Here is a 27,491-nt window from a genome sequence, read left to right as displayed (position 1 = left end):
TTAGGTTGATTTACAGTTTTTACTTAATGATATCTTGCTCGCTGGATAACTTCTTATTAGCTACTTGAGGTTGTTGCATTTCCTCTTGGTGGGCCTTGTTAAGGATTGAAGTTCTCATCTAAAAATATCAAGCCCACCTCAAGAATCTCTGTGCATGATTGTAAAGATATGTCATTTAGAATTGTGTGGGTATTCCACAATGCGCCCTGAATGAGGCTTCAAAGTTTTTGAATTTATACTTTTCTTGTATGACTGGATGTCTCTTTCTAAATCTGCAATTTTTAATATCACAAATCCTGCGGTCATTTTACTCACCGCAGGAGGTTTTGAAGTTTCATTAGCAGCCGAACTGATGGTCAATTCCGTGCTTTCCAGCAGTTTGAACTAGCTATTCGCTGCAAGAATAATGTCTTTATCCAACTCAAAATCCAATTGTTGTTACATTCCTTGACATTTTCTGTGTAATAATTAGACAACATAATTTCTTTTTTTATTCATTCATGAGATGAGAGCATAGTTGGCTAGGCTGCATTTATTGCCCAGAGGGTAGTTAAGATCCAACCATATTACTATGGGTCTGGAGTCACTTGTAGGCTAGACCAGGTAAGGATGACAGTTTCCTTCCCTAAAGGACCTTCATGAGGTAGATGGGTTTTTCCCCAATGATCGATAATGGGCTCATGGTCATCATTAGACTCTTAATTCCAGATGCTTATTGAATTCAAATTCTACTATGTGACATGGCAGGATTTGAACCTGAGCCCCCAGAATATTATCTGGGTCCCTGGATTAACAGTCCAGCGGTAATACCACTTCACTTCCCCATGCCTTATTTATCTTCTTCAAGAAAGAACTGAATGTCCTCAAAAGAAACAAATGGGTCTCAGTAATGGTGTCCCTCTCTGTAAAGGTACAGTTAGGCTCAACATTTCAGATTTGAGTAAATGAATGATTTGTGTGTTAGTTTCCTTCTCTGTAACTATGTTCTGAAAAAGAAAACATGCCGTCACAACAGCGTTATCTTCTGTGGTGCCGTCTTCTGCTGCGCCTCATTTTCCCCAAGAAGGGAAACTTCTAGCAATGCTAGGACTGAGTGTCTGAATGTCTACAAACTGAAAAAAATGCCGAAAGTTACTCCACTTGATATAAATCATAATAATTAGCAAAGCCTGTTCACCATCAACAAGTTATAAGGCTGGAGTGAGATGGAATACTCCCACTTGCCTGGATAAGTGCAACTCCAACAACATTGAAGAAGGTTGAAAACATCCAAGACAAAGCAGCCCATTTGATTGCAATTACATCCACAAGCATTCACTTCCTCCACCATTGATCCTTCAAGAGCAGCAATGTGTACAATCTACAAGGTACACTGCAGACATTCACAAAAGATCCTTAGACAGCACCTTTCAAACCCATGATCACTTCCACCCAGAAAAAAAGGCAGCAGATATATGGGAACACCACCAACTGCAAGTTCTCCTCCAAGCCACTCACCATCCTGACTTGGAAATATGTCGCCATTCCTTCGCAGTCGCTGGATCAAGATCCTGGCATTCCCTCCCTTGGGGCATTGCGGGTCAACCTACTGTACATGGGCTGCAGTGATTCAAGAAGGCAGCTCACCAACATCTTCTCAAGGGCAACTAGGGACAAGAAATAAATGCTGGCCAGCCAGCAATGGCACATGTCCCAAAAAGAAGCACAAGTTCTCCATAATCCCTTTTTTATTATAGCAAAATACAGTGTGTACTTAGCGTCTTCTTCTGATTCTTGTATTTCTTTTTCCCAAAAATAAAATGGAAGATTGTCTGAGGATTCATAGCCTCAACCATGGAATGGCGTCGAAAAGGAATGGTACATTTACTCTGAAAGTATTGATCCAGTTTAAAACTAATTGCTCTGGCTTTTACTTTAATCTCTGCAAGCCAAAATTCACCCTGAATGTCTGTGCCATAAAAGGAGTTGAATGTTTGCTGTAGGCCTGTCGTATCCTCCAAGAAGGGTTCATCCTGCTGCTTTATGTGTCCTGTTCCTGGGCCTCCCACAATGTGCTGTGATCTGTGTTTAATTTTCCGAGCTGCTGCTTTAGCCTCACCTTGGTTTTTCTCTTTCTACTCATGACTAATTGGGTTGGCTTCCAGCTGGTGGAATCCCTTCATGCCTTCAAATGTGTTCTGTATCATTAAAAGTTTGCAGTCATTCTACTTTCTGACCTTTCCCCCATCTCTAGTACTTTCAGTTGTGTAATCTTTTACTTACAGTGGCCAATTGATTCCTTCTCTTTACTAACTGTGTACTCAGCTGTGGTTCTTCTCTTATGCTTATTTCAGTTTCTGCCCAGGACTTTCCCATTCAGTGACTCGTTGCCTTGGTGAGCCCCACTACCATTGAGCTTCACTTTGGTTAATTTTAATTTTTTTAGGTTTGTATTGCCAGATAGCGATCTAGCCTCATGGCTTATCGAACCTGGACTTCATATCAGGATTGTATTGCGCAATTACAGTTCCATGGATCTAGTGACCATTGCCACAATGTAGCGTTGTGAGAAATACACTCCTGTGAGTGACCAGCAACAGTTTTTAATGGAACATGACTATGCATCGAGGATGATAAGAGAGGACATCTCACTTGGAACCCTACAGATCCGGCCTGCAATTCCGTGTGACCTGACATTACTCTGACAGAGATATTAGTTTTCCTCAGATCTGAGCCATATTGGGCTTGAAATGTGAATGCTGTCTCTCCTTCCACTGACGCTGTCAGACCTACTGACTTCCTTTTGCATCTTCAATCTTTTATATCACAGACTTGACATGAGTTTCTTGAAGCCAAATTTGGGCAATTGCTGCCCTGCTGTCAAGATTGTCATTCTAATCCCACACTTTGAATGCTGGGTTTAGGACAATGAGGACATTAGTTTAAGCTTCCTAAACTCATTAGATGTAGGAAGTATGCAGCCTACAATGAAGCCTAAAGACCTCAATTTCGGTACTAGCATTTAAAGGATATTAGTCAGGCAGAAATAGATTAAAAAAAGAACTAAAATTAAACTATAGGTTTTTTTTGTGAAACATTGTCTGAGGGGCTCAAAATATCCAACAACTCCACGCTACACCACTAACTTGCTAATGTTAAACTTGTATAAACTTGTTCCAGTTTCTGTGTTCACACCTGTGTTGGGTGACGGATCGCATGGAATAAATAACCCGGGAGAACAATTACTCTAAGGCTGAACAATTATTATATGTCATAATTTATCCAACCATTTCTAATTTTACTTCTAAATATCCATATTTTATGTTTGCCCTTGAAATGTGAGTTTCAATGGTAAGGCCAGCATTTATTGCCCAATCCTAATAGCCCTAGTGAAGCTGGAGTGAGCAGCTTTCTTAAATGCTCCCAGAGTTTCTGCAGTAAATAAACACAGAGTTGCTGTTGGAGAAGGAAATCTTGTCGTTTGACCCATTGAAAATGAAAGGACAGCAGCACAGTCCATGTGATCTATCACCTAGCACAGAATCGTGAACGAATTGGCAGGGAGCTTGTGTATGGTGGTGTTCTCACTTGTGCTGTTTTTGTCCATCCAGATGCTGCTGGTTTCAGGTTTGGTAAGTGTACTGAAGGACCTGTGGTGAGTTGCTTAAGTTCTACTTGACATCACACGATGTTATAGAGTCAAAGATTCCTAAGAGCACTACATCCCAACTGTAAACTACTGTGATACTGTTTCGCCTCTGGTGTGAACTATTGATGAGATATGACATACCGAATGATGGTAACGTAGAGGTCTGAGACATTGTCAACAAGGTCTGAGAGATCAGTGAGTATGACTATAGCAGATAGTTCCTACTAAAATCATATGTGTCTTTCTCCTGCACTCTAAATTGTTGAATTACCAGGTTTATATTTGCAATGATTTTTTTGAATTGTTACTGTACAAGTGTCCTTTCATGCTGGATCCACAATCTGCAAAGAGACACATTGTTTTGTACTGAGAAATGTTCAGGCAGAATTAAATGTGGCGCCATTGTCCTTGATTTGTCAAATGAAACACCATTTAGTCATATATCTACAAAGTGTCCATTACTTGGGGATGACTGTAATTTCAAGTTCTAATAGAGATTTATAGGTGATGAACTAATTTATGTAAAACAGAAGTAAGATGATGCACTAGGGAGAAAGCAAGGCCCTTTTACAGAGCCCCCAGATTATTTGGAATTCAGACAGTGCAGTTCTTATCCCCAGTCGTTTGACAATGAGGGTAACACAATTTGTGTTGCAAAGAGCTGCATGTAGAATCACTGACAAAGCAGCTTTGTCACTGTCGAAGAAGAGAAAGACTCAGCAAGTTTGCTTCTGATCTAACAGCTGTTAACTTTCCATATTTAATTCATCGTGACCAGCATAGTTGCATTCCAGAAATGCTTCTTACCTGATTTATTAAAACACTATTTAACTGGGGGAACCCAATAAGAAATTGCAAATTCTTAATTTCAACAGCCTGGAGGAGAAGGCAAGGTACTGGCTGAGGAATTTGGTTTATTGTTTGTTCAAAATGTCACAAGTTTCCAAGTATCTGTCTTTCAAAGCTCCAGCCTACATTTCACTCATCCTCCTAAAGCAACAACAACAAATACAATAATTTGCATCTATATTGCACCTTTCACATACTGTAGTGGCCTAAAGTGCTCACAAAAGTGTTATCTAACAATATTTGATAACAAGCCACATATTACAACAGATTATCAAAAAGACTGGTCACAGACATAAGGTGGAGTTTTCCCCTTCCTGGTGTGACCAGAGTAATTTTGAGCAGGGTGATAAAATAGGGTGAGAATGAAAAAAAAAATTCTTGATGTTAGGGAAATGTTCCTGAATTTCCCCTCTATCCTTAAACAGAGACTTCAGAATCCCACCCTTGAGTGAAAAATACCTTATTTTCATGCATTTGAATCTCATTGAAGTCTCAAGGTGCCCTTTTGAAGCATCTCTTCAGAGGCCAGCAACCCATCACCAATCACCTTTCATTTACAAATACATAGCCTTTAACAATAGCACTGCTCACTGAATCAGGCATTCAATATATAAATATCCCTGGCATTCATTCTTTCATATCAGCCAGGTGTCCCGGATTGGACCAAGTTAATAGCCTCATTCAGGGAACTTGGTGCAACTAGCTGACCTCATTACACTATTTATATCCTACTTTCAATTCTTTTTGCCTCAACCAAGAAATTAGATGAAGTAAATTTCCAAAAGGTTAATCAATGCAGGTACTTAGTGGTTACAGTTCAAAGAATAACTTGACCTGCCATCGTACCAATGCATGCATCACTACCAGCATTCCCCTCCTTCCTTCATCCACCCAACTGAGCATTAGCTCAGTCTCAACACAACATTGAGCCAGCTCTCAAAATGCTGGCATCATCCCGGGCCATCAACACGTTACTTTGGAGCTGACGGTAACAAATGACTTACATGCTCCTGCTAGGTCACTTTGCCTGCAGGGACAGTCAGTCATTCATCTACACAGGATGTTTTTGTGCTGATGTGCACACATGCATTTTATCATTCTTAGCTTGTTTCTAAGTGCTCACAAACTGTAACACTGAGTTAGAAGCTGGCTGACTATGTGTGGGTCACGTTGTTTTCTTAAAGCTAAAGTAATGGAGTGCTCGTTTCTGCACATGCCCAGCATATTCAGAATGTTCTTCTGCTCCTGGGTCAACACAGCAGTGGCAAACGTGTCGTTGGAGGCAGTGGGTATGCCGGAGGTATTGATAGCAACCGAAAGAACTGCGGATGCTGTAGATCAAGAACAAAAATGGAAATTGCTGGAAAAGCTCAGCAGGTCTGGCAGCATCTGTGAAGAAAAGAATCAGAGCTAGCGTTTTGGGTCCAGTAACGCTTCTGAAGAACTGTTCTGAAGAAGTGACACCAGACCTGAAAAGTTAACTCTAATTCTTCTGTTTTTTCCTCATTGGACTGATAGCAATGGTGGGCTCCTCCATTTCTCAATCGAACTTACTGAATGTCTCTACATATCTTCCTGATGTTTGTGGGTCTGTCTGTGCAGTTTACTGAAGTCACTAATGGTCAAGAATGGGCAGATCTTCTTCCTGGGACTGAACAAATACCTTAATTCCGGTTGTCCTCTGAGTGCCAGAGAACTTACCAGATGGTGTAACTGAGCCACCACCTGAGCAGTTGGACTGGATGCCATGAAAGTCCCATGCCAGAGCACTTCAATTGCAAGTGGGAAAGTTCAGCCGATAGATTTTTAAGGAACATTTTAAAGTAGGAAAGAGAGGAAGAAAGTGAAAATGCTGATGAGAGAATTCTATAGTTTGGAGCCTTGGGACTTAAAGGCACAACTGGTCATTGGTGGAGGCTTCAAAATAGGGGACTGTCATGGGCCAGAATTAGGGAAGCACAGAAACCTCAAAGGGCTGGAGGAATTATCGCAATAAGGAGAGATGATACCTTGAAAGGGTCCTCAAGCGAGGCTTTGTAGGTAGATCTTAGGAATGTTAAGGGGGCAGCCACTTTATTGGGAGTGAATTATGGACTCCCAAAGTGGCAGCTGGAAATAAAGAAGTGAATCTGAAGGCAGTTCACAGAGGTGTGCAACAGTATTAGTCAGTTAATTATACTCGGGAATTTCAACTTCCCCAACGCAAATTGGGATAGTCAAAGTGTTAAGGGTTTGGAGGGGACAGATTTCTTGAAATGTATCCAGGGGAGTTTTTGTATCAATATGTAGAAGACTCAACAAAAGACAGTGCAGTGATTGACCTGGCTCTGGGGAAAGAAGTTGGAAGAGTGTTTGTTGTGGCAGTGGGAGACCATTTTAGCAATAGTGACTACAACAGGGTATGGTTCAAATTTGTTCTGGACAAGGAAAAAATTGACCTGAAAAGATGGATGTGGATTGGGGTGGCCCTATTTTATTAAAATAAAGCTGGATCTGGCCACAGTTGACTGGTATCAGCCCCTTGCGGGTAAGTCTACAGCAGAGCATTTGAGGGATGTGGGCATTCAAGAAGGAGCTGGGAAGAGTACGGGGCCAACATATACCCTTTAGAAAGAAATGTAGGTGCAATAAGTTCAGAGAATGCAGTGTGTCTAGGGAAATTCAGGGCAACTTAAAGAAGAAGAATAGGGCTTTTGGTAAATTCAAAGGGTGTAGTTCAAACGTATACCTTAGAACACTTTGGGAAGCTGGGAAAGTAATTGCTGAGATATTTGTATCATTAATAGCCACAGGTGAGGTGCCAGAAGATTGGAGGTTGGTTAACATTGTGGCACTATTTTCGAAAGATGGTAAGGAAAAGCCAGGGAACTATAGACTGGTAACCCTAACATCAGTGGTGGGCAAATTGTTTGAGAGAAACCTGAGGAACAGGATTTATGTGCATTTGGAAAGGCAAGGACTGATTAGCGATAGTCAACATGGCTTTATGCATCGGAAATCATGTATCACTAATTTGATTGAGTTTTTTGAAGAAGTAACAAAAGAGGAGTGATGAAGACAGAGTGGTGGATGTGACCTATGTGGACTTCAGCAAGGTATTTGACAGGGTTCCTTGTGATAGACTGGTTATCATTGTTAGATCACGCAGAGTGGAGAGAGAACTAGCTATTTGGATACAGAACTGGTTCAAAGGTAGAAGACAGAACGTGGTTTTGGAGGGTTGCTTTTCTGACTGGAGGCCTGTGACCAGCAGCGTGCCACAAGGATCAGTGTTGAGTCCACTGCTTTATATAAATGATTTGGATGTAAACATAGGAGGTATGGTTAGTAAGTTTACAGATAACACAAACATTGGAGGTGTAGACAGCGGAGAAGTTTATCTCAGAGTACTGTTGCAAAGTTCATTAGAGTACTTGGGATTGGGAGGCAGGAAGTTAGAATTTTGTGCTTTTAAAAGGCTAGGGAGGAAATCATTGTGTTGTCCCTATAAACGATCATGGACTTTTTCTGTGCTTTGAAATTTAAAATGGATACCTGCGAGCAGCAGCTTGAACGATTGCAAGTACACAGAGAGTGCCCAAATTGAAATATTTGTATCAAAAGACCATACGGTTAGCAGGCCAAGCAGCAGTGTTTACCAAGAGAAGATGTTTTGAGTTTAGCCAATCAGTTTGAACCAGGCACTTAGGTACCAAAAAATAATTAAACTTAAATATGATAGAGTCAATCCTATTGTAAGAAATATTGATATCTCATCAAGGGCATAAAAAGGAGGGATCAATGGGATGAAGCAGCAGAGCTAACTACCACCTGTCAGAGCTAACAGCCCATAGCTCTCAAGAGAGAATTGCTGGTTCTCACAGACTCCTCTATTTCTTAGAGAGAGCACCATCTAAATAACAACAGTACTGATGGCACAACTAGTGAATAATCCTGACAGAAGAATAGGTGGAGAACGCACAAAGCATTCTCAAAGACACATAAATTGGCTGCAATTTTGAGAGACCAATTTTTTTATTTGTAAGTGGGACTTGTATTTATTGGAACAGCAAACCTTAAGAATCTTGTTTTTTTCAGGAATACTTAGTAGTTCAAAGGATTTATTCAGTTTGTTAATACTGTAGTTAATTTGTTCACTGTTAGAGTTTGATAAGTAAATTGTTGCTCGTTGATTTTAAAGTGCTTGCCAGGGATTTATTTTATTTAACCATTAGAAGTTGCTGAAAGGCAGAGTATAACACTTGCCATATTCCTTTTACAAGTGAGAGGGCGAGGCACTGCTCTTTGGGTATTTCGGATTTAGTTCTCAGAAAAGGGACAACCTTTGCTTTATAACAGACTGGGGTGTCATGTCTGGGTTTTGAACGGAGTGGGGTTTATCTGAACAGATTTGGATGGATCTGAACAGATTTGGGCAAGTTTGAACAGATTTGGGGTATGAAAGGTCCCATTCAGATTTAAAAAAGCTTGAGGAATAGTGTCCTAGACAACCTGGCCAGAGACAGTTTGGTAATGTCAATTCAGACCAACTTGGTAGGCAGGGCTAGTGACAGGTAGTCGGAGGTTGTGTCAAGAGAGTGTGAAGAAGTAAACCAAGCTATTTTGAGTGCCTATGAATTGGTACAAGAAGCATATAGACAATAGTTCAGAAATATAAGAAAGGAACCAGGTTGGACTTAATTTGAGTTTAAAAGCATTAAACAAAGCAACTTTGATGGATAGATGAAGAATTAAAGATAGAAAAGACATATGAGGATCTTAGAGATATTATTCTGCTGGAGGAGTTTAAAAACTCACTTCCAGAAGTGATAGGAATCATGTTGAGGAACAGAAAGTTAAAACAGTGAGAAGAGCTGCAGAGATGGTGGAAGAATGCATATTAGTGTATAAATAGAAATCTAGCTTCCTACAGCAATTTCATTCCATGAGTGATAGAATTTGGGAAATAGGGAGATCCCTTAGTGGAAAACGAAAAGAAGATCACACTGGGGACAGTTTGCCACATGTGAAAAAAAGGGACCCAAGAGGGCGAAAAAGAGGTGAAAGACCTCAAGTGTTTTCACCGCAATAAGGTGGGACACATAAAGTCAAAATGCTGGTGGTGTCAGAAAGACACTGGGAGAAAGGATGTGGTAAAAGAGGCTAAACCAGTGGGATTAGTTTGGGTAGCGATGGAAATCCAAAGAGAACTTGAGGAGCTGCAGGAGAGTGCACAGCCTAGTGATGGGCTGGATAGTAAGATAGCACCTGATCTTTTCAAATTCTTCACTGGTGTGGGCAAGCTTTACTCAGGAAAAGTGGGGCGGGGGGGGGTGCGGGTGGTAGATAAAGAAGTTAAAATATTAACAGAAATGGGAACTAGTCAATCTCTAATAGTAAGAGATTAATATATCTGCTCTCCTTCTGAAATATTGCCTGAGAGTAAGATAATCCATGGAGCAAATGGGGAGAGGAGTAGTGTTCCCTTGTGTAAGATGGGGCTAGAAAACCCAATCAAGACTGGAGAAGAGATAGTGGGACTGATGGAAAGATTGGCAATTCCAGGAATACAGTTTATTCTTGGAAACTATACAGCTGATCACAGTCGGGAGTGATGCCCATTGTAGTGGAGAAGCCAGAATAAAACCAGGGAACAGAGGAGTTAAGAGAAAAATACGCTGGAATGTTCCAGACTGTGTGGCGACAAGATCCCACAGCTATAAGTTAATACAAGAAGGGAAAGCAAAAGAGAAAGATGAAGGAGTTGAGGTCCAGTTAGCTAACACTTTCTTTGTTGAAGTGGTAAAAGAAAAACCTAAGCAGATAATAGATCAGGCAGAAGTATCTAGTTTTAAATGATTAATAGAGTTACAACAAAAAGATGAAACGATAAAGGATTTATATTACAAAACCTACTCAGAAAAGGAATCAAAGTGCATTCCAGAAAGCTATTACCTTAAGGATAGAATCCTAAGGCAGAAATGAAGATGTTGGCAGGTTAATGTAGATGAGAAAAGGGTGGAAGTTCACTAGGTTAGATTCCCTACAGTGTGGAAACAGGCCCTTCAGCCCAACAAGCCCACACCACTCTTAGGAGCATCCCATATAGACCCATTCCCCTATAACTCACATACCCCTGAACACTACAGGCAATTTAAGCATGGCCAATCCACCTAGCCTGCACATCTTTGGATGGTGGGAGGAAACCAGAGCTCCTGGAGGAGACCCACACAGACATGGTGAGAATGTGCAAACTCTGCACAGACAGTTGCCCGAGGCTAGAATTGAACCCAGGGCCCTGGTGCTGTGAGGCTGCAGTGCTAACTACTGAACAACTGTGCCGCCCAGATTGTGATGTTTTTAGCATACAGGCAGGAAGTATTGTGGGTAGCACATGAACTACCTGTAGGAGGTCACCTAGGAGAGAGGAAGAGTCAGGCTAAGATACAGAAGCATTGCATAAAGATGTGGTTGAATTTTGCCGTACCTGTCGTACATATCAGATGGTCAGAAAGCCACAGCCAGGAATAAACCCAGTGCCTTTAATGCCAATATCTACATTTGAAGAACCCTTCACGTGAGTTATGATTGATTGTGTAGGTCCCCTCCCTAAAACAAAAAGTGGGAACCAGTATTTGCCAACCATATTGGATGTGTTTACTTGGATTTTGGAGGCAATTCCATTATGGAAGGTCAAGGCAAAAAAGGTTGTGGAGGAGTTGCTTGCTTTCTTTACCCATTATGGACTATCCAGGGAGATTCAATCAGACATAGAACCCAATTTACCTGCCAAATTATCTATAGATGCTAGTTTGGGCATCAAGCGCTTTAAATCAAGTGCATACCATCCTGAATCCCAGGGAGCATTTGAAAGGTGGCATCAGACCCTAAAGACAACATTGAGGGCTTATTGCCAGGATTACCCAAGTGTTTGTAATAAAGGTATCCTATCTGTATTTTTGATATTAGAGATGCTCCAAATGAATTGACTCAGTTTCCTCCATTTGATTTGATTTGATATTCGGACACAAAGTGAGAGGGCCTTTAAAGTTGAAAAATGGATCAGTCTGAAGTCAGAGATCTCACAACTGGCTTATTTATCTGAGGTGAGAGAAAGATTAAACAGAGTAGTGAATTAGCCAGATAACATTTGAAGGTGGCACAATACCTAATGAAGCAAAAAGTAGACAAGAAATCTAAAATTCATACGTTTGCCCTTGGGGATATAGTATTGCTGTTGTTAGCAGTGATAGGAGCTCCCTTCAAAGGAAGGTTTTATGGTCCCTATCAGATTGGAAAGAAGTTAAATCAGGTGAGTTATCTGGTAAAAATGTCAGAGAGGGAAAAACAAATTGGGTATGTCATGTGAACATGCTGAAACCTTATTATGATACGGGAAGGGACCCAGAGGAACAGATAATGGTTACTGCCACTCATAGTGAGGAATAAAATCCAGTTGATTTGGATTTTGATGTGCTTCAGAATAAATTGTATAATGAGGAAGTCCTTAAGGTACACCATAGGGGAGTACGCTATCTGGCCAAGAACAGAGAACTGATTTGAAAGTCTTGTACGAGGGTCTATGTAGAAATAGAATGGGGAGGACTAACACCACACTGCATGGGGTTGACATAGGGAATGCTGTTCCAATAAAATAACACCCTACAGATTTAATTTTCTCAAAGCAATGCAGGTTCAGAAGGAAGTGGAAGCGATGCTCCAGGAAGACATCATAGAGATGAGTCAAAGCAAGTGGAGTTTGACGATCATGTGGGTTCCCAAACCTGATGGTACTCAACGATTCCGCATAGATTATCATCAGGTCAATGCTGTGACCAAATCTGATTCATACCCAATTCCAAGGCTGGAAGATTGTGTGGAAAAAGTAGGTCAAGCCACTTACATCACAAAGTTGGACTTTGTAGTCACTTGAAAATATCTTTTTCAGAGAGAGCAAAAGAAGATTCTGCTTTTGGGCTGTATCAATTTAAAGCACAGTCATTCCTTTTGGAATGGGAAACACACTAGCCATCCTTCAAAGGCTTAACAAAGTTATGGCAGGATTGGCTAATGTTGCTGTCTAGATTGATGACTTAGTGACTTTTAACCATTTGTGCAAAGATTACATGGAGCATTTGGCAGAACTCTTTGAGGGACTACGGGAGGTAAAATTGATCATAAACTCAGCAAGAAAAAGAACTAACAAAGCAGGAAGTGACATTCTTAGGGCGCAACATCGCATATGGACAGATGACAATGAGGAATGTGAAGATGAAGGCTATTAAGGAATTTCCAAGACTATCCTCAAAGAAGGAAGTGCTATGATTTTTAGGATAGAACGGATTCTACAGGAAATTTGCACCAAAGTTTATCAGCATGGTAACATCGCTGATAGATTTCTTAAATAAAACACAAAACTTCATGGACAGAACAATGCAAAGAGGCATTTGAAAATGTAAAAGCAGTGTTAACCATTGCTCCAGTTTTAGGCACAATAATTTTTTTTTAACCCCTTCAAAGTCGCCATTGATGCAAACAATGTAGGTGTTAGAGCTGTGCTGGTACAGGAGGATGGTTGTGGAATTGAAAGGTCAGTCAGTTATTTTTCAAAAATAATTAATGTCCAATGAAAAAAAATTCAACCATTGAAAAAGGTTTATTGAGTTTGGTAATGGCCTTACAACGTTTTAATCTTTATGTTGCCAACAATGCATCAGAGACGATCGTGTATAGCAATCAAAATTCTGTGACGTTTCTGGAAACATTTAAGCACTAGAACACACAATTTCATTGAAGTCTCATGTTGCAATCATTTAGTTTACAGATTGTACATGTTGCGGGATGTGAAAGTATTATTGCGAATACTTTATTGCCCATTTAAAAGAAATATGTTTATATGAGATAGAAATAGTAGTTTTCAATGTTTGGGGAGAGTACTTGTGGATTAGGAGGCAGGAAGTTAGAATTTGGTGTGTGTAAAATGCTAGGGGGGAAAGCATTTTGTGGGCCCTTTAAAAGATCATGTACTTTTCCGTGCTTTGAGATTTAAAATGGATGTCTTGAGCAGCAGCTTAAAAGTTTGCAAGTACACAGAGAGCACCCAAATTGAAACTCTTGTATCAAAAGGCCACACAGTTAGCAGGCCAAGCAGCTTCTTTTTAAACCAGAATTGCAGGCTTTTGAATTTAGCCAATCAATTTGAAGCAGGTGCTTAGATACCAAAAAAAATTAAATCTGATAATTTTGACAACGTTATTGTAAGAAATATTGATATGTCATCAAGGGTACAAAAAGAAAGGGGCAGGTGGACAAAGCAGCAGAACTAACTGCCATCTGAAAGAGCTAATGGACCTCTGCTCTCAAGTGAATATTACTAGCTCTCATAGAGTCCTCTCTGTCTTAGAGAAAGCACCATCTAAATAACAACAGTACCAAATGCACAACTAGTAAATAATCCTGACAGAAGAATCAATGGAAAAGGCATAAAACATTCCTGAAGGCAAGTAACCTGGCTGCAATTTTGAGAGGCTTTTTTTATATAAGTGGGACTTGTATTTATTGGAACAACATACCATTAAAACTTTGTTTTATTCAGGAATAGTTGGTAGTTAAGAGTGGAATTCTTGCTTTATTGGCAGAACTGTTAATTTGTTCACTGTTGGAGTTAAATACACTGTTACTTGTTGAGTTTAAATTGAGTGTCAGAGATTTATTCTATTTAACCACTAGAAGTTGCTGAAAGGCAGGTTACACCACTTTTTACGCTCCTTTTACAGATTATATGGGTGTTTTGGTTTTGTTTGTTGGGGGGTTGGTGGTCAACTTCTGCTGTATAGCAGTACAACAGATCTTGATCAGCTGGGCGAATGGACTGAGGAGCCGCAGATGGAATTCAATTTAGATAAATGTGAAGTGCTTCATTTTGGAAAGACAAACCAGGGCAGGACTTGTATATTTAATGGCAACATCCTAGGGACTGTTGCTGAACAGACGCCTTGGAGTGCAGGTTCATGGTCCCTTGAAAGTGGAGTCCCAGGTAGACAGGATAGTGAAGAAGTTGTTTGGAATGATAATGTGGCGCTTCTGAAATCACAGTGCCATTGATCACAGGCCTTTAATTTGAAAAGGAACCCTTCTCCACCATCTTCTGTCTTCTTCTTTGAGTCAGTTCTGTGTCCAAATTGCTAGTTCTCCCTGTGTTACTTATGATCTAACTTTGCTAATCAGTCTACCATGAGGAACTTTGTTGATACCTGTTGATCAGTTCATTGAGTACAGGAGTTGGGAGGTCATGTTCTGGTTGTACAGGACATTGGTTCGGCCACTTTTGGAATACTGCGTACCATTCTAGTCTCCCTGCTATAGGAAGGATATTGTGAAATTTGAAAGGGTTCAGAAAAGATTTACAAGGATGTTGCCAGGGTAGGAGGGTTTGAGCTGTAGGGAGATGCTGAATAAGCTGGAGCTATTTTCTCTGCAAAAGTCAGAGTTTGAGAGGTGACTTTATAGATGTTTACAGAACCATAAGGGACATGTATAAGGTGAACAGCCAGAGTATTTACCCCAAGATGGGGGAGTCCAAAACTAGAGGGCACAGGTCTAAGGTGAGAATGGATAGATTTTGAAAGGAGCCTAAGGGGCAACTTTTTCATGCCGAGGGTGGTGCGTATGCAGAATAAGTTGCCAGAGGAAGTGGTGGAGGCTGGTACAATTACAACATTTATACAGCATCTGAATGGGTACATAAGTAGGAAATGTTTAGAGGGATGTGGGCCAAATACTGGCTGATAGGATTCAATTTATTTAGGATATCTGGTCAGCATGGATGAGTTGGACTGAAGAGTCTGATTCTGTGCTATATATCTCTATTATTCTGTGACTCTAATTCAGCTGTGGCCCCAAAGGAATACAGGAGGGCAGGACAGAATTTAGAAAAACAATTGGAAGAAGAAAAAGGGGACATAAATAAAGGATGTGCAACCAGCAGTAGGAAGAATCCTAAGATAGTTTCTAAATACATTAAAGGGAAGAAGTTAACCTGGAAAAGAGTTGGCCTGTTAGAGACCAAGGGAGCAACCATTGTGCGACGCTGCAAAATATCGGAAGGACGTTAGATGAATGCTTCTCTTTGGTCTTCACTCAGGAAAGGAGAATGTAGATGCAAAATTCAGGAAAAGGGACTGTGAGGAACTTACACAAATTGACATGGGAAATGGGGACATATTAGGGGCTCTGTCAGCCTCCATCAGCAATTGCATTCCAGGTCACTGTGGGAGGTGAGGCACGAATTTGTAGGGGCTCTGACACAAATTTTTAATTCCTCTCTGACAGCAAGGGAACTGCCAGAGGACAGGAGGACAGCTAATGTGGTTCCACTTTTTATGAGGGGTGGTAGAGATGAACCAAGAAATTATAGACTAGCGACTCTCATGTCATTGCTAGGGAAACTATTGGAGAAAATTCTGAAAGGGTGAATTAATACCCATTTGGAAAGGCCTGGGTAATTAGGGATAGTCAGCATGGCTTTGTCAGATGGAGGTCACGCCTAACAAATTTGGTAGAACTTTGTGAAAATGTGATCAAGTGTGTGGACAGGAAGTTCAATTGATGTACTTTAGCCCAGCTTTGACAAGGTCTCACATGGCAGACTGATTGAGAAGGTTAAAGCACATAGAATTGAGGGAAATGTGGGAAGATAGATCAGAAACTGAAGTAATAGCTTAGTAATAGGACACAGAGGTTATTGGAAGAAAGCTGTTTGAGTGGCTGGAGACCAGTATTCTGTGTACTACATGATCAGTACTGGGACCCTTATTGTTTGTTGTATACATAAATGATATAGATGGAAATGTGTGGGAATGTGAAGCAAATTTGCAGATGACACCAAGATTGGTAGAGTGGTTAATAGCAAAGAAAATGGTTATAAGTTACAGGAAAATATAAATGGATTGTTCAGATGGGAAGATCAGTGACAGATTGTATTTAAACTTGATAAATGTAAACTGATGCACTTTGTAGAAGGGACAAGATAAGGGAGTATAAAATGAAGGGCAGGAAACTAGATGGCTCAAAAGAACAGGAGGAACTTAAGGTAATTATTCACAGATCCCTGAAGTTGGCAGAGCAAGAGAATGGGGTAGTTAAGGAGACATATAGGACACTTGGTTTCATCAGCCATGGCATTGACTATAAGAACAAGGAGGTAGTGTTGGAATTGTACAGAATATTGGTCAGGCCACCACTGGAATACCATATGTAATTCTGGTCACCTCATTAGGGGAGTGATGCGACAGCATTAGATGGGGTACAAAGGAGGTTCATCAGGATGTAATCTGCAATGGAGAAATTGAGCTACAAGAAGAGATTGCATAAGCTTGGATTGTTCAGAGCAGAGAAGGCTGAGGGGGACATGATTGAGGTGTAAAAGATTATGAGTATGAGGGGTATGGACAGGGTGAATAGAGAGCAGCTGTTCTCCTTGGTTGATGGGTCAATCACACGACAGCATAGTTTTAGGATAAGGGGCAGGAGATTCAGAAGGGTTTGGGAAAAAGCTTTTTCACTTAGAGGGTGGTAGGAATCTGGAATACACTGACTGGAAAGGTAGTGGATGTCAGAAACCTTAAAAGCTTTAAAAAATATTTGAATGAACACGAAATGTCATAACATTCAAGGATATAGGAGAAGTGCAGGAAATTGGGATTAATGGGCCTTTGGTGACTTTTATGTTGGTGTAGACTCAACAGACTGAAGGGCCTTTTCTGGCTGTGAGAACCTATCAATCTATGAAGCTGTAGGAATAGAGTGAGATGAGGCCATGGAGGAATTAGGAAGTTTTGAAATCAAGATAATACTTAAGTGGGAGCCAAGATTGGTCAGAAAAAACAGCAGAGATGGGACTACTTGGTCAAGTTAAGATATAGGGAGCACAGTTTTGAACGAATTCAAGTTTGCAGAAGGGAGAACGTGATAGACTAAGCAAGATTGTGTTGGAACAATATGGTCTGTAGGTAACAAACGAATGGATGAGGGTATTAGCAGTGAGAAATGGATGATGTTGCAGAGCTAGAAATAGTAACAGGGTTAGAAGCTCATTTCTGTGTCAATAATAACGTAGATATTACGAGCAGTCTGTTGCAGCCCCAGACAGTTGCCATGGGAAGATTTGGAATTGGTGGCTAGTGAATGGAGAAAGAAATCTCATTTCAGTGCTGACAAGCAACAAGTAATGTTTGTGCTACGCAAATGCAAGACAATGACATTCTCCAATAAGGGATAATCTAATCATCATACCTTGACATTCACTGGCATTACCATAATTGAATTTCCCCTTCCCATCAACATTTTTGGGGTTAACATTGACCAGAAACTCAATTGGACTTATCATTTAATACTGTAGCTACAAGATCAGGTCAGATGCTAGGAAACCTGCAGTGAATAACTCACCTGTCCATCATGTATAAGGTGCAAGTGGAATATTACTGTTTGCCTGAATGATCGCAGCTCCAACAACACTCAAGAAGCTTGACACCATCCAGGATGAAGCAACCTGCTTAATTGGCACTTTCTCAACAAGCATCCAGTCCCTCCCTCTGTGATACTCAGGAACAGCGATATGTATTAACTACAAGATGTGCAGCAGAAATTGAACAAATATCCTTAGGCAGTACATTTACATTCATACCCACCTCCATCTAGAAAAACAAGGGCAGCAGATGCATGTGGATACTAGTCCCTGCAAGTTTCCCTCTAAGGCACTCACAATCCTGATTTGGAAATATATCATTCTTCTTTCATTGTTACTAGGTCAAAATCCTGGAATTCCCTTCGTAACAGCATTTCAGGTCCAGCTACAGCTACTGACTGCAGCAGTTCAAACGGGCAGCTCAACATCACTTTCTGAGGGGTAGCTAGTGTTATAAAGCAGAGGTTGACATCCCCATCCCTCCAGAGAGGTGTCTAACTCTAACAGTGAACAAATTAACTAAACTATTAACAATCCAAATAAATCCCTTCTAACTACTAACTATTCTCAAATAAAACAAGATTCTCATGGTATGCTGTTCCAATAAATATAAATCCCACTTACATGACAAAAAATAAAATTTATTCTCTTGAAATTACAGCCAGGTTACATGTCTTCTGGAATATTCTATGACTTTTCCATTGATTCTTCTGTCAGGAATGCCTACTCTGTTGATTCTTCCATCAGGAATATTAACTTATTGTACCATTGGTAACATTGTTATTAGGTTGTGCTTTTGCTAAGACACAGAGGAAGTTGTGAGAGCCAGCAATTCTCTCTTGAGAGATGAGGGCCAATAGCTCTACCAGATGGCAGCTAGCTCTGCGGTAATTGTCCAACTGCCCCCTTTTATACCCTTGATGACATATCAATACTTCCTACAGAGGGATTGGTCCTATGTTGCCAAAGCCATCAGATTTAAGTTTAATTGTCTTTTTGGTATCTAAGTACCTGGCTCAAATTGATAGGCCAAATTCAAAAGCCTGTTGTCTTGGTAAAAACTGATGCTTGATAACTGTATGGGCTTTTGATGCAAATGTTTCAATTTGGGTGCTCTCCATTTACTTGCAAACTTTCAAGAATAATATGGTTAGCGACATCAAAGGATTGAAAGGACCATGCTGAGTTAGACTTTGAAAGAGAATGTCACGTTGGAAGCCATCGTTTACTTTGGTTTACAGGCTTGTTGGTACAGCGGAAATTTCTGGGCCGCATTGGGGGAAGATGGACTTAAATTTGGGACAGGAGAACACATTCAAGGACATTGATGAGGAGAGAAAGCATAGAGGTGGTTTTGTAGCTAACAGAGACAGAGGGAGCAAGGGTTATTCCTGCTTATGAGGGAAGGGATGTTAATGGAGGGTTTTGAGGAAGGGAAGCAATACCTGAGGTGGGTGGAACAGCTGTTAATCAAATCATGTGGATCAAATTCTGCCAACAGTTGCTCGTATGCTTGCTTGTGAAATGCATTACTGGATTTTGTATAAGCCTTGTGGAACAGGACAATCTAAGTCTGGTCATGGTGTGTGTTTAATATGCTGGTTTTAGCTATGGTTACAGGAGTTTGCTAAAATTAGTTTTGTGACAATCAAGCAAACTTTCTCCAGGACTTTCTATTTTTATTTCAGACACACTGTACTTTGATCAAATTTGTTAAACTTGGTTGTAGTTCACTTAACTTAGGGCATAACAACAATAACAAATTAATATATCACCTTTGAGTAATACCTCAACGATTTTCACTGAAACATTAGAATGCAAAATATGATATCAAGCCATACGAGGAGATGCTCGGGCAGATGATCAAAGATTTGTCAAATTTTTAGGTTTTAAGGAGGGTCTTAAAGGGCAGAAACAGGGCAGATAAAGACTACCAAAACAGAAATTGCAGGAAAAGCTCAACAGGTCTGGGACATCTACGGACAGAAATCAGAGTTAACATTTTGCGTCGAGCGACCCTTCCTCAGAACTATTTAAATAAGATAAAGACACGCCACCCAGAGGCCAGCATGCAATCTACCTCATCAGTAAATGTGTATACATCAACATCAAAGCAGGGATAGGATCAGGCTCACTTATATTGCTTGCTCTTTTGTGAATAACTTGCTAATTAGCACGGGCTCAAACTTGAGTAGCAGGCCTTGCTGATGCTGAGGAGCTGGGTCTGCTGCTTCCTACACTTCTACCTAAATAGTTATCATATTCTAACCTAATTCCCCGATGAAGGACTCAGTTGCTGGAGGTTCAGTATTCAAATCTGGTTCGTTTTATTTGGTGCCCAGCTGCAAGCAGATATCCATCTCTAGGGGCAGACTAGGGCAGCTTTGTAGCAATAAATTGAACATCCCTGATATACAATTTGAGTCCTCATGTCACTGACCTTTACTCAATTTACCATATTTAATGACTGTGATTGGTAGAAATTAAGGTTAATGATCAAATGTCAGTGGTATAGATCCTAGAGATAATATCTGTTGGGAAATGTAACTTTCTCATAAACTGGCAAGAATTTGGAGCATGATTTATTTGTTTAATTTGTAGTTCAGCTTTTTCAGCTACAGCGTACACCTGGAGAAGGAAAGTAATTTTAGGATGCAGCAGTATTAATTTAATGTAATTTATTTTTTAACAAAATGTTTTTACCTATTGAGTTCTGCAGTAACCTCAAGCTTTCTGGTCTTGCATATTTATTTTCATAATATTCCAATGGGAATATATTTTTGTGCCATTTTCTCATTGCTTTTTCTTGATTCCCATTCAAACAGAATGCTATGTTTGCCCGTCACATGCCTCCATCAATCAACTAATTTTGGGTGTTCAATAATATTACATGTTTGTCTTTTTGTTGAGATATTTAACCATGTCTTTCCTTTTAAGGGGTGTGAAAGATCCCTTGGCACTGTTTAAATAAGAGCATAGGAGTTCCCACAGTCCCCTGACCAATATTTATTGCTATCTAAAACTGAGTATCAGCTCATTATTGCACTACTGTTTGTGGGATCTTACTGTACACAAGTTGACATTTTAAAAATAAAATCATGGGATGTGGATGTCACTGGCTTGGGCACTATATGCTGCCATCTCTAATTGTTCATGAGAAAGTAATGATAAGTTTTCTTGAACTGCTGCAATTTTGAGGTATAGGTACACTAAAAATGACATAAAGAGGGAGTTCTAGGTTTTTGACCCAGTTATAGTGAAGTTATGGCGATATATTTCCAAGTCAGGATGGTCAGTGGCTTGGAGGGGAATTGCAGGCGACAGTGTTCCCATGTATCTGCTGCCCTTATCCTCCTAGAATGTAAGGGGCAGTGTTTGGAACATGCTGTCTAAGGAGTCTTGGCAAGTTTTGTCAGTACTTCTTGTAGATGCTACAGAGTGCTGGTGGTCTGCAGTAGTGGCGCAAAAAGTGAATGTTGAACGTGTTAGATGAGGTGCCAATCATGAAGGCAGGTTTGTCCAGAACGGTGTTAGGTTTCTTGAGTGTTGTTGGAGCTGCACTACCCAGGTAAGTAGGCAGTATTCCTTCACAATTAAATTCACAAATAAGGTCATTGAATGTCAATGGATGATGGTTGGATTCTGTCTTTGAAGGTGTTCATTTCTCAGCAGCTATGTTTCTTGCCATTTGCCAGCTGAAACTGCTATCTAAGTCCTTCTGAATTTGGAAATGGGCTGCTTCAGAATCTGTGCAGTTGCAAATGGTGCTGAAAAATCTGAAAGTCATTCTTTGTTATAGTTTCACTTTGCTTTTAAATCTGTATGGTGCCACTCCTTGTACGTGCTCTCATACTCTTCAGTGAGCTGCGTTGATTCTCTTGCTGAGTGCTAATGATAGACTAGGAAATGTGTTGGGTCATGAGGTTATAGAGTGCAGCTGAATACCGTCCTTGACAGCATAGCTTGTGCATTGGAAATCAGGTCTCACAAACTTGATGGAGTTTTTTGAAGAGGTGGCTAAGAAGATAGATATTGGCAAAGTGATAGATGTTGTCCACACTTACTTAAGCATAGCCTTCAACTGGTTCTACATGGTAGACTGTTTAGTAAAGTTAGATCACATGAGATCCAGAGAGAAGTAGTCAATTGGATACAAAATTGTCTTTATGGCAGAAGACAGAAAGTGGTGGTAGAGGGTCGTTGTTCAAATTGGAGGCCTGCAACCAGTAGTATTCTGCAAGAATTGGTACTGGGTGCACTGTTGCTCATCATTTAATTAAAGATTTAGATGTGAATATCATACTCATGGTCAGTACGTTTGCAGATCACACCAAAGGTGGTGGTATAGTGGACAGTGAAGAAGGTTGTCTAAGAGTACAATAGGATCTTAATCAACTAAGCCAGTGGAGAGAGGAATAGCAAATAGAGTTTAATTCCGATAAATGTACGTTATTGTACTTTGGTAAGACAAAACAGGGTAGGAGTTACAGAATTGATAATAGAGTTGGAGAGTTTTGTCAAATAAAGAGACCTGGGGATGCAGGTACATAATTCTTTGAAAGTGGTGTCACAGGTAGACAGGGTGGTGAAGACGTCATTTGGCACATTTGCTTTCATTAGTGAGAGCACTGAGTGTAGGAGTTGGAATGTTATGTTACGGCTGTACAAGACATTGGTAAAGGCACATTAGGAGTACTACACTTAATTCTGGTTGCTCTTTTATAGGAGGGATGCCATTAAAGTGGAATTGATTAAAAAAATGTACAAGGATGAGACTGAGACTAGACAGTTTGAGTTTTAAAGAGAGGCTTTCTCCTGGTATATAGGAGGCTGAGGGGTGAACTTATATAGATTTATAACATCCTGAGGGGCATAAATAAGGTAAATAGCCAAGGTGGTTTTCTCAGGGTAGGGGAGTCCAAAACTAAAGGGTACAGGTTTAAGGTGAAAGGGGAAAGATTTAAAAGGGACCCGAGGCGCAACTCTTTCACACAGAGGGTGGCTTATATTTGGAATGAGCTGTCGGATGAAGTGGTAGAGGCAGGCACAATTACAACATTTAAAAGGCATTTGGACAGGTATATGAACAGGAAAGGTTTGGAGGGATATGGGCCAAATGCAAACAAATGGGGCAAGTTCAGTTTAGGAAAACTGGTCAGCATGGATAAGTTGGGCCGAAGGGTCTGCTTCCATGCTGTCTGACTCTATGACTGTATGCTTATGGTGACCCAAAATGTCTCATGGATGGTCTGCTCTAAGTTACTCGATCTGTTCAATATTTATCCCATTTAAAACGATTATAGCACAATGAAGTTCAGAGGAGCCTCAATGTGAGGACGGGACTTTGTATCCACAAGGACTGTGCGGTGCTTAAGCTTATTGATACCATCAAGGACAGATGCTGCAGGGGCAGGCAAACTTGAGATGATAAGATCAAGTACATCTTTTCCCCTCTTGTCATTTCCTTCACCAACCATCACAGACCCACTCTCGGAGCACTTTCCTTTCAAACTTGAACAGATCAGTTTTTGGTGGTACTACCAAATCACTCTTAGTAATGGAAATTGAGTTCCTCCACCAAAAGTAATTCTGCACCCTTTCCCTCGGTGTGCCCTCCAATTGGGGATCAAAATGAAGGAGACTAGCTTCAACAGCAGGAGGGACTGTGGCTAGTACTGAGGGATCAGCAAAGGACTTTGGTCAAGAGGCGGTAATCAGTAGGAGGTCTCCTTGCCCCTATTTGACCTGATGCCTTGGAACTTCATGGGATCTGGAGTAAATGTTGAATATTCCAAGCGTAACTTCCTTCTGGTGGTGAAGGTGCTGTTTGGAACATTGCCTGTAAGGCATGATTCTGTGAGTATGACTATGTTAGGCAGTTGATTGATTAGGCTGTGAGGCAGCTCAACCAGTTTTGGCACTAACCGCCAGATGTTGGTGAGGAGGTCAAATTTTAATCATTCTTGAGATGTGGGCATTACTGTCTGGTCTCCAAGTATTACCCATCACTGGATGCCCTTGAGAAGGTAATGAACTGCTGCAGTACGTTTGATAAAGGTAGACGAATGGTGCTGTTAACGTGGGATTTCCAAATATTTGACCGAGTGACACTGAAGGAACAGTGATACGCTTCCATTTCAGGATGGTGCATGTTTTGGAGGATAACTTGCAGGGAGTAGTGCTCCCATGCGTCTGCTTCCCTTGCCATTTTGATAGTGGCCATAGGTTTGGAAAGTGCTGTGAAGAAGCCTTGGTGCATTTCTGAAATGCAGAAATCAGTTGATTAGTGGCTCCTTCTTGATGCCAAATCAACTGATGGATCCATCCACTAGCTTCTTGTTATGTCACCTGGGCACAGAACCAATTTGTACACAGTTAAGCTTATCTTGATGTAGAGCTTGTAAAAAATCACTTGTTTGCCTTTGAAAATTGCATTCCTAGAGAATCTTCATACATCTCTGAATGGCCAGCAAGAGCATTTTGCTCAGGGGCCTATTGAGTCTGCTTGACCAGCTCATTAATAATGATCTTCTGGAGCTGTTATGTCTGGCTATCATCTGATGAAAATTGCTAAATTTGCTTTGTTGGCTCTAACCAAGATGAATGAAGTAATCATGGAAACTATCTTCAAACTCAGGTTTGATAACATCCACTTGTAAGCCCAAAGGAATTTTACCTACAGGATTTGGATATCAACTAAGAACATCAAAATTTGTTATCTGTGAGTCTGGTTTCTATTGTACTTCTAAATGGTGACCCTTGGATCTTCACAAGTGAATATTGTAATTGTGGAGGTGCACTTGTGAATGGCTTTTGACAGGTCATTTTGAATCTTTTGTTGTTGATATTAACACTTGCCCACATTGACACATGTGGAATCCTTGTATTCCAAAGACACGACAGGTTCCCTTTCTGTGTTGGTGTAGTTTGCCTGGATTTTTGTAAGGTTTTAAAACTAAATGCAAGAGGCTTGTCATCCTGTAATAGATACACTCCAAGGACTTTCTTGGGTGTATCAACTTTCAACAAATAGTAAGAGATCATAATATTGAAGGATACAGTTACTGTATGATAAAATTGGATGATAGAGAGATTGATAATGCATTGGTAATCTTACTGCCATATTTGTGAAATATACCTTTATAAATATAATCACAAAGGGGAGAGACTTTGGTTATAAAGTTCCGAATATAGGGGGATAAAGAATTTCTAAAACGTGAGTCACCTTTGTAAGTCCCCATTCTTTTATTATGTAGGCATCTTCTGTACATCTTCTATTTTCATAGGATAAGTTCTAATGCTGTTAGACAAGCAGATTGATCTAAGGAAATTGATTTGGCTCAATTTGATTTGACATTTCTGCTGTTGAAAATGATACTGAAAATTTTTACTGCTGACCTGAGATGAAGGAAGTTTGTGTCAAACACACATCAGCTTTCCAAGAACTGTGATGTCATCATTGAAGCAGAGACAATCTCTTCGGTAGATTCTTGAGAAAAAACAAATGTTTGACCAGCTGTATCTGATGATGCAATTCCTGGATCATGTAATTGTGAATGCTTGGCTGAACTCCAAGTTTCAGTAATTTATTAGCTCAGACAGAAATGGAGATTTTTTTCTTTTACACAGGCTGAAGTGGAATGTTTGTTTTGATTGATTGATATCATTATGTCATTGAAATAATTAATGTCTGTATGCTTATTTGGACAAGATTAACAGGTTGAAGTAGGGCAAAGGTTTTATTATTAACACTAAATTATCATATGTGAATGACATTTTTATAAGCTGGAAGTGTGGTTGATTTTTGAAATCAGTTTTCTGAATGGGTGTTTCTTTTCATGGTCATATTAAGATTTGATATTGTTAATATTTGACACATTGGGGTGATTTTTCCCCGGTGCTAAGTGAAGTGGGGAAAATAGAAAATGAGAAAATCAGATTTTTGATGTTGAGAGAAAGACATTTGATTTTGAGAAAAGTTTTTAAAGGCCAGTTGAGAATCTTTCAAGTGAGCGATGATGGATCTTTCTTTATGCATTAAGGTCTTACTGTTAACTTATCATAGTCATAGTCAGATATTGAAGCAGAAATAATGTCAGGCGAACTGTGATGTTTCACTTACATTCTGCAATTCACAAACTAATTCCTAGCTCTCATATACTGCACAAGGTCCAGGATCTGCATACCTCACATCTTGGACTATAAAATGTCTACAACATTACCCTAGATATAATGTTGTCTTTCTTGGATAATGTGTGGAATAAAAGATGGGGGCAGAAGTTCTCATTATTCCTACTGGACTTATAACCTCCTACTATATGTGAGCCAATGGCTTGTACAGCAGACACTTGAATCAGGTCAAAAATGTGCAAGATTCATGTAGAAGCAGCCCATTGCTTTCCATGCCAAAGGCCTCCTCGTGCAATTGTTTGGAGGGTGATTAAATGTAATTTGTCTGTGCAGCATCTGCTGACTGATCGGGTTCCTAAAAAGCACTTTGTTTCTGATATTCAGGTTCATTGGAAACATCGCTAGCAGATCCAGACCCATCTCTATGTCTGCTGCACTATGGCCACCTACAGAAATTAACAAATAGCATATATGCCTGAAAAACCAGGCCCAGCTTCAACCTCCTGTGGACATGAAACAGCCTCCTAAGCAGAGTTTATAGCCCAAAATATCCTCGTGATGGGGTGAAAGTGCAGGAGACTCACAGTTCTTCTTTAGTGGAAGGTCCTCTGGATGAGAGAAAGGCTGGAACTGAGGGTGACGCAGCAGTATTCAAGGTGCAGGAGTTATACTCTATACATAGGTAGAGGGCAGAATGGCATGAGTCCCAGCATACATACAATCCAAAAGCATTCTTTCATCAAGGGCCATGTGATAACTCCTCAAGCTTCCTGGGGGGCTTGTTGCAGATAAACGGTGCCGTGTATTCCTTGCTTGCTTTGCTCTGTGCAGCTGAAGGACATAACAAGGGTACGTGATGGACAGTGGGGGTCCGTGAGAGCTGCAGCATTGAACTGAGCAAGCATATCTTACAGTGTGGATTCATCTGCCGCAATGACACAGTCAGGGGTTTAATAATTGCTTTCAATGGAATTGATTTGGGGAAGTGGTGTGCTTATCTTTTTTACCTTTTTGGCTGGAGGACAACGAAAGCCTGTAAAGAATGTATTTTCTAGGGTTTCTGACATATTCATGCAGGATGTCACAAAAGTGAAAGTATAGTGTTATGTGTTGCATTTATTCATGGGATGTGGACGTCACTAGCTAGGCTGGCATTTATTGCCTGTCTCGAATTGCCCACAGATTAGTTAAGAGTCAGCCATATTGCTGTGGGTCGGAGTTACATGTAGGCCAGACCATGTAAGGTTAGTTTTGAGCCAAATGGTTTTTAATGACAATAGTTACATGGTCAGCATTAGACTCGATTAGATTCTAGACTTTTTTTCTCCCCGGTTGAATTGAAATTTCACCATCTGCCATGTTGGGTTTCACACACATGTTCCTAGAACATGGGCTTAGCATTCTGAATTCTAGTCCAGTGACAACACCACTATGCCACCA

The sequence above is a fragment of the Stegostoma tigrinum genome, chromosome 13 (assembly GCF_030684315.1).
Source record: "Stegostoma tigrinum isolate sSteTig4 chromosome 13, sSteTig4.hap1, whole genome shotgun sequence".
In the NCBI taxonomy this organism is placed as follows: Eukaryota; Metazoa; Chordata; class Chondrichthyes; order Orectolobiformes; family Stegostomatidae; genus Stegostoma; species Stegostoma tigrinum.
The sequence above is the reverse complement of the archived record's forward strand: the minus strand, read 5'-3'. Positions refer to the sequence as shown.